Genomic DNA, 10,962 nt, shown 5'->3' with positions numbered 1-10,962 from the left:
TGTCATTCCCTCATTGAAGTCTTTTGGACATCGTCTATCCATAGAAGCAGATATCATTACTGACAGCGTTGATATTCTAGTTACTAATTTCTGGCTCCATTCTTCAAAGATCTCCTTTAATGTTTCCAATGTTATAACATTTTGAGTCATCTTCTACAAACCACTATTAACTGACATCAAGAACAGGCTTGTATTTTTTTTCGTCTACTTTGAATCTTTAGTCCCCTCTAATTTCTAAAATCATAAAGTAACTTATCTTTGTTATGGCTTACAATAGGCAGGAAAGCCAGAATAAGCCTGTTTCCCATGAGAAGCTATTTATTTTTTACAGTTAGGTATAAAATCTTATACTAAAAGTCAATATTCCAAATTTATCTAGACCCTTAATCTGTTTATAACATTCTTATTATCAAAATCTTATTTAGCTTTTTGCTGTTTCTTTCAAATTCTTGAAGTTTTTCAGCTTATACTTAATTTTTCTTTTGTTCAGAGTTGGATATTATCTCACCCAATGAAGATTTTTCAAATTGTCATTGCGAAGGTCTCTCATACATTTAAGATGGTTTATAGGCAATTTCCAAAAGTGACTAGAAAGTGAAGTTTGCAAACCTAGTGTCCTTTAAAAGGCTCTGCTACAGTTGCAAGCAAGTAGGGTGACCCCATCGTCTCTTGGGGCTCAAACCTGCGGAAAACCGCAGTCCTGCAATCTCCTTGCGACGAGCAGGCTATCTGGAGCACAGGTGGGCAATCTCCCATCCTCTTCTTATCCAGAGTAGTTCCAAGGAAGACGTCCACACATTAGTTCCTAGCTCTTTGCCATGGTCAGCGACCCCTCTTTCTCAAATCTGTGTTAAGTTCTCCATATCCTCCCCCGGAAGCCTGGATTGTCAGGCCCAGTGCAAGAACAACAGTGAAACAGTCCAGTTGAGTATAGTTCTTTATTGCTTACACCTTATAGACAGAATCTTGCCAAACTCAATCTATACTATAGCAATTAGTGGATATACCCTGGGAGATTCTAGGGAGTGGCTGTCCTGAACCTCATTGAGCATCATCATGGGGAGTGGAAGGTACCTTCTCCATATGGGTTGGATCTAGGTGGGCTGGTGTCAAGTCCACAATGTCCAACTCCCAGTTCTGAAGCATTCTCACGCAACCAAGCTTGGTTCAGAAAAATACTTCTTTATTATGTGGTACATGTAGCTTGTAAACAGAACATTGCTAAAACTAAAGCCTTGGGTAAACTTCCCTCTATTTATCCCCCCTCCCCTTGTTGCCTGGCGTCTCGATTCTTCCCCACCTGGTGGTGAACTCTTTCCTTCCTCCCTCTCCTCCCCGAGCTCCTTCCTGGCTCTTTGGGCCCCAGCTGCCTTGCCGGCCATCAAGCCAGTCTAAATTGCACATATATGGTTAAGCTGCTTCCCACCTCCCATTACAACCTTTAACAGCCACCCCTCCCTCCTTAGTTACAAGTGGCAGAAACAAATCAATCCAACTCCCAACGAATGCAATACAATGGAAAACAACAACAGTTGGGTGATGCAGGTTCTGACATGCTGCCCCCCCAAAAAAAGAAACCCTCTTCACCACGATGGCCTGGAGCCCTAGAAATAAGAAAAAGAGGAACTGGAATTATGAAGACATACATTCCATAGAGTCCAACAAGTTCACCTGGGTTTGTTAGGATAATTTTTATAAAAGTCCAAAATTCAGTCAGGAGCTCTAACATGTCTTTTAGAGACCCATTCAGCCAATGATGTAGGGAAATGTTTCCAATGTACCAAATACTGAATGTCTCCTTTGAATTTTCTAGAGTCCAATATTTCCCTGATCTCAAAGTGTTGTTCCCCCTCGATCATAATAGGTTCAGGAGGGGCCACTGATGGCCTCCATTTATCAGATTCCTTGTAGGGTTTCAGTAGTTCACTGTGGAAGACAGGATTAATCATCCTGAAGGTTTTGGGGAGTTTCAAGCGTACAGACACAGGGCTAATTACTCTATCCACCGTGAAAGGTCCTATGTATTTGTTATCAAGCTTTCTACATGGCCTGGAAGATTTCAGATTCTTGGTAGATAACCACACTTTGTCCCCCACTTTCCACGGTTCATGTGGGGCTCTCTTCTTATCTGCTTGTGCTTCATAACTTTCTCTAGCTCTTGCAATCGCTTTTTCTGCGATAGGCCACAATCTCCTTATCCTGTCCCCCCTTTCATCTACTGTTTTAACCCCTGTCTGAGCGTGAGGAAGTTCAGGTATAGGTACAAAGTCTTGCCCTGATACAATTTGGAAAGGTGACAGCCTAGTACTATCGTGGACAGCATTATTGTAAGCCACTTCAGCATAAGGTAATAATTCCACCCAGTTGTCCTGATGATGGTTTATGAAACATCGCAAATATTGTTCCAACCCCGCATGCCTCCTCTCTGTCGCTCCGTCCATCTGAGGATGAAAGGAAGAGCTCATTGCTTGTTAGACCCCAAAAGGGTTAAAAATGCCTTCCAGAATTTAGATGAGAACTGGACCCCCCTGTCGCTGATCACTCTTTCAGGACAACTGTGTAATTTGTATATGTGTTGGATAAACAATGCAGCTAGTTCAGGCGTTGAGGGGATGGCTTTGCACGGGATGAAGTGAGTTTGTTTACAGAAGAGATCAGTAACAGTCCAAATCACAGTCATTTTCCTGCTCTCTGGCAGGCCTACAATAAAATCCATGCTTATTTCTTTCCATGGTTTTTCTGGGCAGGCCACATTTTGTAATAACCCACGTGGTTTCCCTCCTTGCCTTTTGGCCATAGCACATACAGTACAGGTAGTTACATATTCTGCCACATCCCTCCTGAGCGAAGGCCACCAAAATTGCCTGCGGAGTAGATGTAAAGTTTTGACAAAGCCAAAGTGTCCTGCTGTTTTATCATCATGGCACCTTTGTAGTACCATTTTGCGAGCCTCCTGGGGCGTGTACAGTCTATCTGCTTTCCACCATGCCCCCTCCCTCTGGGTTAGTTCCTCCTTATTCTCCTGGAACCACTCATCCTGTTCCAGGAATCGATTTAAGTCCGTTAATAACTCTGACTTGATGGGGGTTTTGGTGGCATTACTTTGTGATCTAGTGACTGCAGCTGCCAGTTCTGGCCCTTGCCAGTTGGGGATTACAGCTGACACTACCTTCTCCCTTTGTCTATTGTGCTGAGGCAGCCTGAAAAGAGCATCTGCCAAGAAATTCCGCCCTCCCAGGAAGTATTTTAAAGTGAAATTAAATCTGCTGAAGAATTCTGCCCATCTTATTTGTTTAGGAGACAACTTTCTGGGTGATGTCAAAGCCTCCAAGTTTTTATGATCTGTCGAAACCTCAAAATCTACTTCTGCTCCTTCCAGCAAACATCTCCAATTCGTTAAAGCCCATTTCACTGCGAAAGCTTCTTTTTCCCATACTAGCCACCTCCGCTCAGGTTCCGTGAACTTGCGAGATAAGTAAGCACATGGTTTTAACACACCTTCCTCAACCCTTTGTAGGAGGACTGCTCCAGTTGCTACGTCTGAGGCATCTGCCTGAATAACAAAAGGCTTCGTTGGGTCTGGGTGTTTTAGGATGGGTTCAGCGGTGAATAATTTCTTGAGGTTTTCAAAAGCCTCCTGACATTCTGCTGTCCATTTTAAAGAGGCGCTGGGGGCTTTTGCAGCTGCCGAGGGTTTGTCCTTCGTTTTTAAAAGATCAGTCAGAGGGAGGGCTACTTGTGCAAAATTAGGAATAAACTGTCTGTAAAAGTTGGCAAAGCCAAGGAAACTTTGCAGTTGTCTCCTGGTTTTTGGGGCCTCCCAAGCTAAGACATCCCACACCTTATTGGGATTCATTTCCACTCCTTTATTTGATATTTTGTAGCCCAGATAGTCAATGCAATCCTTATGGAACTCACACTTGGATAATTTTGCATACAACTGCGCATTTAGCAGTTCCTCCAGCACTTTCCTGACCAATTTCACGTGTTCCTCCATTGTTTCAGTATAGATTAAAATGTCATCCAAGTACACCAACGCTCCTCGGTAGAGGAACTCGTGCAAGACCTCATTAATCAGTTGCATGAATACCCCGGGTGCCCCTTTTAATCCGAATGGGAGGACTCGATACATGTAGTGTCCCAGTGCACAGCGGAATGCGGTGCGCCATTCGTGCCCAGCTTTGATACGCACACGAAAATATGCCTCTCTCAAATCTAGTTTGGTAAAAATCTTCCCTTTTGCCAAATGGGCTAACAAGTCTTTTATTAATGGGAGAGGGTATTTGTTCTCTGTGTATATTGCATTTAACCCCCTATAGTCTGTGCATAAGCATAAAGTCCCATCTTTCTTCTCTCTGAAAAGTACTGACGCCACCAGGGGGGATTTGGCGGGCACTATGAGGCCTCTGCTCAGGTTTTTGTCAATAAATTCCCTCAATCCCCCCATTTCCTTTTGGGTCATTGAGTACATCCATGGGGTTGGGTACTTCGCTCCTGGCACCATCTCAATTTCGCAGTCTGTGGGGCGGTGTGGTAGTAGTTGGTCAGACTCATTTTCGCTAAAGACTTTCGCCAAGTCCCTATATTGCCAGGGGATTTCCTCCCCTCCCCCCACGTGGGGCTTCCTCCCTTGGCGCTGCTCCTTCAGGGCGGCTGCCCCCAGCTCCCCTCATTGGTTGGGCTCCGCCTGCACAATCCCACAGCCACCATCCGGAAAGGTCAGCGTCTTTTCCTGCCAGCTGATGCGGGGGTCCCACAGTTCCAGCCAGGACATTCCCAGAATGAGGGGGTAACTAGCCAGCGGCGCGTTCCGACTTTTAATTCAAAAGCCTCAGTATAGTAGCGGACCGCACCTCCCCCCACCGCTGTTCCATCCACTTGCCTGAAGATTATGGGTGTTTTCAGCCGGTGCACTTTTAAATTTAATCCGGTGACGAGCATGGGGCTGATCAAACACCGGGAGCAACCTGAATTGAGCAATGCTGTGAGCCGGGCCCGATGACTCGATCGCGGAGCACCGATCACTACCTCATACATCATTGGACTCACCCAGATGTCCTCGATCGATTTGCTCGGGATCGGCTGGTCGTGCCTCGGGCTTTCCTCCCTTTCGCCGGAGCTCTCCCCTCCTTCGTCGCTGTCTGAGAGGTAGGCAATTCTCAGTCTCTCTTCTTCGCCTCTCGCCGCTGTTCTTTTCCGTGGGGCTTTCCTCGACTTTGCAGGTTTTTCGGCTTTTTTTCCTTTCGCCAGTTTGTAGCCTTGGGTTCTGGGGGCAGGCCGCCACGAAGTGCCCCTTCTCGCCGCACATGAAGTAGGCTTTCCCCGTGGCCTGCGGCCTTGCCGAGGGGGTTAACTCCTTCCTTGCTGGTTTCCGCCCTGTTTGCCGTGCAGTGCTAGGGGGCCGCCATCTCGCCTCTGCGCCGTGCGGTTTGACTCTGGCCAGTTGCGCCTCCAACACGGAGATGTGGGTGATCCATCCCGCCAAGGTCTCCGGGCACCCCCACACCACAGCCCTCTCGAAGAGCCGTGGGTCCAGCCCCTCCTGGAACAGCTGCATGAGGAACGCTTCTGGCCAGTCTGGCGGCTTTGCCACCAACCGCTTGAACTCCAGCGCGTACTCGGTCACTGAGTGCAGCCCCTGCTTCAGCTCCCGGATTGCCTCCGCTGCGTGCACGCGGGCACATTGGTCCTCGAATCGGTCCCGTAGTGCGTTGATGAAGCGGTCAAAGTCCCCCAGTTCTTGGGCCTCCGCTTCATTCAAGTCGTTCACCCACTCAGCTGCCACGCCTACCAGGAAGCGGGACACATACAGCACCCTCCAGGCATCGCTGGCAAACAGTCGCCCACACATGCCCATGCAGATTCTCACCTGGTTCAGGAAGGCAGGCAGTTGGGCAGGGTCTCCGTCGTACTTTTCTACCAGCCCCCATCTTTGCAACAGGTCCCCTTCCGCCTGTTGAGGTCGTTGGGTGGCTTGCTCCTGGTCCGCTCCCCCCACCGAGGTTGGCGGGGGTTGGGGCCAGGGCCTGATGAGGGGGAAGGGTCGGTGGTTCCAGCGGAGCCCTTGGGGAGGGCTGGTCGAGCGGCGCCGGCCCCTGTAGGGGTTCGGGAGGTTGTACGGAAGGTTGTGCCAGAATCCTCAGCTTATCCAATTCCTTCCTCAGTGCGCGCACTTCGCCTTCCAGCTTCCTCACCCGTTGTTCCTCATCCCATGGCGTTGTCACTTTGGTCACGGTCCCCATGTCCCTCAACCATCGAGGGCGGGCTGGCACCTCTGGGGTGAACCCTCCAGCATCTTCCCAGATGCTCAGGTCTCTCGGTGGGTCCCAGTGGTGGGCCAGTTGTCTCATTGGGGTCTTCAGTCTGGCGGCCGCGAGAGCTTCAGTGAGGGGGATTTGCCGTTCCTCCTCTTCTGCTGGTGCCTCAGGTGAACTTTTCTGCAGTTCCTAAGAGGCCATGCTAAGTTGCTGGAAATTCCTCGCAGAGTTTCCTCTCGGGTGAAATCCAGTATCAGGGAGTTTTAGCAAAATGTCAAGTCCACGATGTCCAACTCTCAGTTCTGAAGCATTCTCACGCAACCAAGCTTGGTTCAGACAAATACTTCTTTATTAAGGTGTAGATGTAGCTTGTAAACAGAACATTGCTAAAACTAACACCTTGGGTAAACCTCCCTCTATTTATCTCCCCTCCCCTTATTGCCTGGCATTGTAACTCCTCCTCACCTGTTGTTGACTTCTCTCCTTCCTCCCCGAACTTCCTCCTGGTTCTTTGGGCCCCAGCTGCCTGGCCGCAATCAAGCCAGTCTAAATTGCCCATATATGGTTAAGCTGCTCCCCAACTCCCCTTACAACCATTAACAGCCACCCCCCCCTCCTTAGTTACAAGTGGCAGAAACAAATCAATCCAACTCCCAACGAATGCAATACAATGGAAAACAACAACAGTTGGGTGATGCAGGTTCTGACAGAGGGTTTAAAGGTGATAACCAACACCTTGAATTGGACCTGGAAGACAACTGGCATGCAATGCAGCTCCCGCAGCAAAGGTGTAACAGGTGCCATCTTTGAGGCACCCAAAATTGCCCACGTGGCTGCATTTTGAAACAGCTGTAGCTTCCGGATACTCTTCAAGGGTAGCCCCATGTGGAGTACATTGCCATGAAGTCCAATAAATTATAAATATTAATTTTTGTTGTATAAGGCATAGTTTAAGGTCCATTGACATTCCTGCTATAGAAGTTAAGACACTCTCCCATGGTCCAGGCAATATAGAAACCTCTAATTTTTTATTCCCCTCATCTCTTAGCATCTGCATATGAAATTGATTTCTTGACAACAAATATCTATAAGAGCTAATCGTAGGGTTTTTTTTTTTTTTAGTTCTAAAGAAGTTGTTCTAGTATCTCAGGTATCTCAGAAGCTGAAAATGCCGCTGGTCCAAAAAATGTTGTGAACAAATGTTGTAGCTGTAGATATGGCCACTGGGTTAAATCTGACAGATGATATTTATCTCTTAGCATGGAATATGTTAAAAATTCATCTTTATCATCTATCGATTGGTCCAGAGTCAATATCTGCGCTTTCATCCAACTTTTCCATATCACCATCTTTTCCCCAATTTTTAAAGTTAGGTTTCCCCATAGAGTCCATTTAGCATGGGAAAAAGGGTCAAATCTTTGTTTATTAGAGATTCCATTCCATAGCTTTCTATCTGACAAAATTGTTTCCACAGATATTAGAGTTTTAGTATATTTAGATCCTAATACTGTCCATCCAACCAAAGTTGCTATATATGTATATTCCAGTGTTGCCCAAATCGGAAAACTAATACCAGTGGTTGGCTTCCAGCATTTAATATTTGACAATACATTAGCATAATGATATAGTTCCAGATTCAGAAAACCGAATCCTCCCTCATTAATCGAGTTGCATTTTCTGTAAAGATATTCTTGGAATTGAAGAACGCCATAAACATTTCTAAACAAGGATTTTAGTTTCTAAAAGTATTTTCCAGATATTTGAACAGGAATTCCTTTCCAGAATTAATCTGGGAATAATATTCATTTTCAAAGCATTTAGCTTTCCCCAAAGGGTGAGGGTTAATGACTCCCATCGATCCATAACAAAGGAAAACTCTTTACATATTTACTCCTTAATGTTTTCCTCTTCTTCTTGGTAGTGTATTATTATTATTATTATTATTATTATTATTATTATTATTATTATTATTATTATTATTATTATTTGTGTGTTTTGTTTTGTTATGTTTTTTTTCTCAATAAATAAAAAGCAATTAAAAATTATTTTTAAAAAAGTAGGTCATGTCAAAGAAAGCCCTCATGGTCAGACATGACTCAGAAGGCTACTGGCTGAACTTTCAGATAGACCCCATTGAGATGTGGTTGAAGAACAGGTGATGAGGGTGAGAAGGAACAGGGAGGATCAAGCAGAGCTGAACTCAGTATTAGGAAAAAGGGGGGCAAGAACCAAGGCAGGAGGTGTGGTCAGATACGCCAACATGAGCTATCACCCACCTTTCATAAGGAAGAGTTCCTCAGATTTCAAAAGCCACCTTTGCTCCAAGGACTTTAGAGAACCCCGGGAAACTATGCCAACTTGCCAAAGCACACAACAGGAAAAATGGTCAGTAAGCCTATTGCACTTTCACACAAGGAGGTCCAAAAGCAACTCCTCTTTCCTTTGACTGTGCTATGTCTTCCCTCCATGTGAAAGAACAGGATTGACCCCAACTTCCTGCTTTCTCTTGCTCTTACATACAAACACACACCTCAGGTCAGAAAGATACAGATCAACACATGCAGATTCACCAACACTTCACTTCATTTAAAGGTTTCTGCTTTTACCTTCAGAATTTTATATCCAAAAAGCTGTACATCTTGAATGGGTGCGTGAGGCATTCCAAGAGGAGCAACATTTGAAATGTGTTGGATTTCATGAATGACGGCATTTGTGTAGGGCAAGTTTTCTCTATCTTCATACTTCATGCTTGATTTGTTTCCCAGAACAGTGTCTATTTCTTCCTGGCATTTCTCTGAGGAATCAAGAACTTGGTTACCTTCTGGAAAATATTTCAGTGACACCATGTAGACATGTTTGGTATACTTCCCAGCCAGGTGACCACCAGAAGTGATGACATTGCAGATCACTGAATTGCCAGCCATGATATTGACTCCCCAGTGCAGGTTCCTTCCTCATTTGGCATAAGTGAAGGTATTACTCTTACTAGTCAAGAACATTGTTTCATAATTCGTTACCTTGGAACTCTGGGAAGGCCATCAGATAGAGCAATCCCCACAGAAGTGTTTCTGTCATTGTCTCTGTTCCAGCCACGAATAGCTGACAGAGTGAGACTCGTAGTTGATCTCTTTCAAAACTTGAACCTTTCCTCTCTGCCTTTTGTTAGTTAAAACAAAGAATGTTGTTAAAATCTAATGGAAAAAGGATCTTCTCCCACTCCAGTATTCCTTTTAATACAGTTGATAACACCAATTTAAAAATGGGATTTCATTCTGGAAAACATGACTAAAAGGGGAAAGGAAGCAGGGAGAAGAGAAACAAGGAAGTTCTTCCAGTGATAACGCATCGTGATGCAAACAGTTCAGGGAGAGAATGAGGGTCCCCCAGAGGGTCCTCAGAGCTGGCAAAGGGGCCTTTTTCCCAGGTCCTCTCTCTGCTGCATCCTGATGGAAAGATCTACATTAGCTGACTGGGATTGAACAACATGCAAAGCAAAGGCACGTAGTTGTGCTCACACATCATGTCCCCCAGGCAAAAAGTAGACTTGGCACAACATCTAGAAAAGTCATTCAATGTCTTCATTCCACTTTCACAAGGCGTAACGTCAGGAAAGCAGATTCAAGACGAGAAGAAAATAAAATAATGCAAAACCAACAGCAAGAGACTGAGAAACCTACCTTCTGCATTTCTTCCAAATACGCATCAGTGAAATCCCGGGGTTCTCCACGAACCAGGGTTGCCTTGTGCTCCTCAATCTCTTTTTCAACGAAAACATCTACTTTCTTTGCAGTTGTTAGTATTGTCTGATGGGGCAGAGGAAGCCTCCTCACTAAGGGCACAGCCTTGTAAAGCTGCCAGGAAACAGAAGAAAAGCCAACAGTGATTAATTTGACCACAATGGAGTCTTCTGTGTAGGCCATATTGAGAAAGAAAGAAAGAAAGAAAGAAAGAAAGAAAGAAAGAAAGAAAGAAAGAAAGAAAGAAAGAAAGAAAGAAAGAAAGAAAGAAAGAAAGAAATCCCTAGTTTTGTAAAGGTTTCATGTAAATATCTCTTATTCACAATTTGATGGGGTGTGAAATGTCCAAATCAGGTAAAATTTCAATACAGAAATGTGCCCTAATTCAATTTGGATAACTTTAGGTTTGGACCAACTATCACTCATAAAGAGCCTTCACCCACTTTCCTGGCACTCTGATGAGATCCTGTTCTAATTGCAAGGAAAATAAGAAAGTTTCCTTTTTTTTTTAGGAATAATTTTATTAGGGTTTACAAATAGAAAGATAAAACACTAATATAAACTAAAGAAAATATAAAAAGCAAAGAAAAGTAAAAGAGAAGTGCAAAGAGATAGAAAGAAGAAAAAAGAAAGAAAGGAAAAAGAGAATATATAAAAGATGACTCCTCCCTCCCTCCAGACAAGTAATTCAAATTGGGAAATTCAAATTCCCATTAGTTGTGCATTAATTTTGAACATTCATCTGGATTTTTGTTAAGGATACCAAGGCCCACGGTCCTCCTGTCATTTTGTATGTCATCCAGGAGAGTTTTGAGGAAGCTGTTGTCATATTCAAAATGTTTCCCAAATATTATGATAAAAATTATGTTGGCAACTGCAATATCCACAAAGACATAAGGATCAAAAGGCACACCTGTGAAATAAAACAAAAGAAGAGAGATCTCTACAGATCCATCCTCCTGCTTGTT

At 44.6% G+C, this 10,962-nt stretch overlaps 1 long non-coding RNA gene across 1 annotated transcript; it reads right to left on the bottom strand.

Moving 5' to 3' along the window:
• Positions 1 to 863: 863 nt before the first annotated feature.
• LOC148216474 (uncharacterized) lies at positions 864 to 10,710 on the bottom strand. The gene is made up of 3 exons (XR_015795255.1): positions 9,935 to 10,710; positions 8,864 to 9,051; positions 864 to 1,604 (listed from the first exon to the last, which is right to left on the bottom strand). It is a non-coding gene; the product is annotated as an uncharacterized LOC148216474 (long non-coding RNA).
• Positions 10,711 to 10,962: the final 252 nt, after the last annotated feature.

Source organism: Python bivittatus, unplaced genomic scaffold (assembly GCF_059951505.1).
Source record: "Python bivittatus isolate LINGU-HERP-01145 unplaced genomic scaffold, Pbiv_v1 ctg000190_np1212, whole genome shotgun sequence".
In the NCBI taxonomy this organism is placed as follows: domain Eukaryota; kingdom Metazoa; phylum Chordata; class Lepidosauria; order Squamata; family Pythonidae; genus Python; species Python bivittatus.
The sequence above is the reverse complement of the archived record's forward strand: the minus strand, read 5'-3'. Positions and strand labels throughout refer to the sequence as shown.